This window comes from Macrobrachium rosenbergii, chromosome 12 (genome assembly GCF_040412425.1).
Source record: "Macrobrachium rosenbergii isolate ZJJX-2024 chromosome 12, ASM4041242v1, whole genome shotgun sequence".
NCBI lineage: Eukaryota > Metazoa > Arthropoda > Malacostraca > Decapoda > Palaemonidae > Macrobrachium > Macrobrachium rosenbergii.
The window spans coordinates 100,749,720-100,754,719 of NC_089752.1; the positions used below are offsets into that span (position 1 = coordinate 100,749,720).

At 37.9% G+C, this 5,000-nt stretch overlaps 1 protein-coding gene across 12 annotated transcripts in view; it reads right to left on the reverse strand.

Moving 5' to 3' along the window:
- The window catches only part of CdGAPr (GTPase-activating protein CdGAPr), an 842,258-nt gene that overhangs the window by 127,269 nt on the left and 709,989 nt on the right, over nt 1-5,000 (reverse strand). For 2 of the 12 annotated variants that reach the window (XM_067112528.1, XM_067112527.1), the window contains exon 1: nt 2,490-2,552. The exons of the other annotated variants lie outside the window; for them this stretch is intronic. The gene's annotated coding sequence lies outside the window, so the exon portion shown is untranslated. Of the gene's footprint in view, nt 1-2,489; nt 2,553-5,000 lie in introns of those variants that run through there. 12 annotated transcript variants of the gene reach the window in all.

The window sequence follows — 5,000 nt, forward strand, 5'->3', positions numbered from 1 at the left end:
TATACCTCATTGCTGGCCGATTATGCGTCCACTGTGTCCTGAGTTTTAATTCGTTGGTTCGAGCCCATAGAGACGACGAATTTATTATCAACTAAATATTCCCCTTCGGTAACATATATGAAGATCAGTTTTCGAAGAGCGAATATATTAAAGGACGTTTGCAGCGTTTGAATATGAATCACGGTGATGTGATAAAAAGTCATATACATACATGTGTATATATATATATATATATATATATATATATATATATATATATATATATATATATATTTTAATTCGATAGATATAGATATGAATCAGTTTAACGTATATTGTGAGTGCACGTTTGTACATATGTGGAGATATATATATATATATATATATATATATATATATATATATATATATATATATATATATGTATATATATATATATATATATATATATATATATATATATATATATATATAAATATATATATATATATATATATATATATATATATATATATATATATATATATATATATATATATATATATATATATATTGTAGACTTGCATATATATGTAATGATTTTATTTTGGAATTTACTTACATATAGTACATATTCTAAGCATGAAATGTTTATCATGACAGCAGCATTTGTCAGGGAGAAAATATGTAATTACACTCCTATACTCACACACACATGGGCATATATATATATATATATATATATATATATATATATATATATATATATATATATATATATATATATATATATATATATATATATATATATATATATATATATATATATATATATATATATATATATATATATATATATATAATATTTATGGGCGCGTGTGTGTGTGAGTATAGGAGTGTAATTACATATTTTCTCCCTGACAAATGCTGCTGTCATGATAAACATTTCATGCTTAGAATATGTTCTATATATAAGTAAATACCAAAAAAATCATTACCGATAGAGGTCCGAAAGAATGTGTAAAAGTGTCAAAGTCAACACACAGATTTGTATTTATGAGAGAGAGAGAGAGAGAGAGAGAGAGAGAGAGAGAGAGAGAGAGAGAGAGAGAGAGAGAGAGAGAGAGAGAGAGAAATAGTTCAAGTGCCAACAAAATCCCGGCAGTATCAGCGAACGTCGACTGGGTGTCACCCAATCACCAATTCCCGACATTTTATAGATGTTTGCCCGGTGTGGCACCATGCGGCCTATTTGTATCTTAAGGAACCGTATTTAGCACGAGAGAGAGAGAGAGAGAGAGAGAGAGAGAGAGAGAGAGAGAGAGAGAGAGAGAGAGAGCGTTAACTTTTGACTTGTGTGAACCGTTTAGAATATGCATATCGACGGCTTTCATTTAAATTCTTTTAATCTTCAACAGAATAAAACGCCACAATTATACTCCGCTAACATTGTTAACCCTTTGATTCAGAAATACGCAATTTCGTATTAACATTAAAAAATACCAGTTCTCGCGTCAACTCTGTCTGCATAGTGACAGGCTAGCCGCCAAGTTTATGATTACAATCTTTCTTTAAATGAGGGGGACATGAAATGTAAAACACGGCTTGGTTGATATTAATTACACATTGAAAGTGGGTTAAGGTGGCTGTGACGGGCGGTGCCATGTCTGATGGAAGTCCGCCGCACATGCCTTCCTTTCGTGCTATAAAGAAAGACTTTTTGTCTTGACGTTTCATACATAGCCGCCCAACACCATCCGCCCCCATCACCACCACCACCACCACCCCCACTCCCCTAGCTTTTTTTTTCTTTTTTTTTTGGACACCTCCCCAGATACACATTCAAAAGGAACGGCGGTATTAGTCAGAAGATCAGAAATACTGGAGTGTCGTTATAAGGGAGGCAATGGCTAAGTTGAGCAGCGGCAGCAGTAGAGAACGCAGAAGACCCTAATGACGCTCAGGCCCCCGCTGCTGTTGATGAGTCACTGTTGCTTAGTTAACTGATAATAATTACTTAACGGAACTCCACAACTCCTCTGCAACATCGCAGTACACAATGCTTCTTCTGCCTTGGGTTGTCTTTACTCTAACGCGTGACAGTTTTTCTTTATAAATATACATCCACAAAAATGTCGCCTACGTCTCAACGAAATGACATAATCGATTCACGTTTACACAAAATAGCTTAAAAATGACTAAGTTCCCAAATGGCTTAATTATCTTCAGATGGTTCGACTAGGTGTATTCCACTCAAAGGATGGAAGTAGGTCGCAAACGAGGACCTGTTGTCACGACAACGCCGTCCGAGCTCACGAAAAGCAAGAAATGCCTTCAATTACAACTATTACACGCCATCAAAACTTTCGCCACGCCAGAAAGAAATGGTGTAACGTAGCCTTCCGGCCTCTGCCATTATGACAGAAGAGGCAGAGTTCCAAAACTAGCGAATCTTTCCTGTTTATTTCCTTCACCAAGAATCCGCCGCGCAAGAGAACAACTCTATTGGGCGGCGTTCACAGTGCGCCTACCAGACCGGAGAGCTTATCGGATGGGAGATCCTTCCACGATCACCAGAGTCAACGAGACTGCCAGCGCCGGTAACATCGACAGAAACAGGAGTCAAGGGAGTGGCACCTACGAGCAGTGGCTAGACAGGGCACTTTGGCACCTGAAGCCAGCAGGTGGGCACGAGGTGGTGCAGCCCAAAACATACAGAACAGAACCTGCCTTAATAACGCTCTCTGTGCATAACAGCGCAATTGCACTGAGCAAACCACGCAAAATATGTAAGCTGAAAATACTGCCAAAGTAGATTTACACTGATATATGAGGTCAATTTGTCTCCATTATCTTGATTCTGATAGTGTGAGTGGTATTATCCACCAGATACGACGTAAGTACAAACTGTATCCAGAAATCCATATTCCACCCTTATTCTAACTATAGCTGATACCCATATACATATACAGTATATATAATATATATATGTGTAGATATATATGTATATTATATATTATATATATATATATATATATATATATATATATATATATATATATATATATATATATATATATATATATATATATATATATATGTATATCATAACTGCACAATCAAATTCGCAGCTCTCAAAAAGGGCTACGTATAAACATGACTATTAAGTCTCTTTTCTTTGGCCTCGTAGTAACTTTGGTTGTGAGTTAAGCTCTCACTTAACGATTAACGTACAAGTCCCGAAAAACACAAGACTGGAATGTTATATGCGAGTCCCATAAAACTCGGTAGACCTAAGCAGTGTTGTTAGACAACTGTTGTTTGTCGTAGAGAGTCGAGAGAGAGAGAGAGAGAGAGAGAGAGAGAGAGATGCTTACGTAACATCTATTCCAACTACGAACACATGGTCAAACCACTCCAGTCATTACTGATACACCACACTAGCATAAGCAGCATCTTCCTCCCACCACAATGAAACGTTTATAACAAAGGCAGCATCTTGGAAGGCAGACTCACTCGCTTCAGTAATCAAAAAGGAAATCGACTTAGAAAACGTGTGGCATATGCTCAAGCAAGCCTATATGCATGATTACAATGAGCTAAGTTAAATCAAGGACCTTGGGTTAAATAGGTCGCTCCCTTTCTCTCTCTCAGAACATTTAACCGCTCCCACCTCTAAGATAGTTTTTACCTTACAAATTGCTTGTTGTTTAATCGAACAAACTATTGTGACATTCTCTTGCAGCAACATGTCAATACATGGGCGGCAGTCCAACCTCCATAAACACGGACATTTGTCAGCCGCAGTGTTGACCGTTAATGGTATGAGTCACTCGACACGGGCAGAATTTACATCAACGGACTTGTAACTGGTCTTGCTTGTAAGCGGCCTTCCTTCGCTGCCCCCGCGTGGCAGCAGCAACTGAGAGACAGAGGGGGAAATCCCCTGTGATCCCCTTAAGAGTTTCCGTAAGAGATCAGTCAAGTCAAGAAAAAGTAAATGAGGGGAAGAGAAAAAGGATGGGAAGATTAGCCCCCAACATCCCTCTCAACAATCCATCTTCTGATTTAAAGCCTTACTCCCGAGTAGTAAGTGGATGCAGTCTGTCTTTTCAAATATTACCCAACTCTTCCTCTACCACGTATGACGTCATGACAATTACCCGCCGCAAGTTTGAGATGCCGGTGGTTGTTTCTTTCTTTCTTTCTTTCTCTCCCCTCTTCTCTTCCCCATGATTGTGACAGCTGGCACGGACATTTTGCAAAGGGAAATCTTCACGGCACTGCAAGCTTTCTACTGCAACCTGAGTTCTATACGTAATCGGGAAAGGGGTGCACCTGACGACCGTCGACCGACATTACCTTTGTTCTGTTGTTTTTAAATGGAAGTCTAACAGAAGATGACTTTGTAGTGACTACCATCAGAGTCAACAAGGCTGTAACTCGTAAAGAACAAAGACAATCATATGTTTTGAAGGATTTTTCCTGTATTTAGAAGCAGATGCCCCTGCGATGACGAAGCAGCAGTGGCTGACATGTTTAGATGTAAAATTTTATGCCTTTTGACGCTAAAGGTCACACATTACCGTAAACACTAACATATTAGTCACAAACGCTTGTAACACCACACACATTCTACAGCATATGGCTGTCACATAACGTAAGGAGAGCGAACACATTTTCAATTAAAAAACTCCAATAGCCTAAACCTGTTCCTATGTTGAATTTCAAGACAGTGGCACAAACCTGAATCCAACCAGACAATTTACTGTTTACAAAGTACACGGGTTTTATTCCTATCTGGAACAAGCTTCCGTCAGTCTGTCTACAAACAATTAAACAACATAAAATACTGTCCACTCATCCCGAAAATCGATTAAATTTGATACTCATCATCCTCTACTGACTTCGAAGAACCCGTTACATACGGCAGAAAAAAAAAAAAACACTTTCTCTCCAGCCTTTTCTTACTTCTGACCAGATTCTCGTTCTTATTTACACATGCAATTGTTTACTCTAGTTTACAGAGCTCTACAGCATAT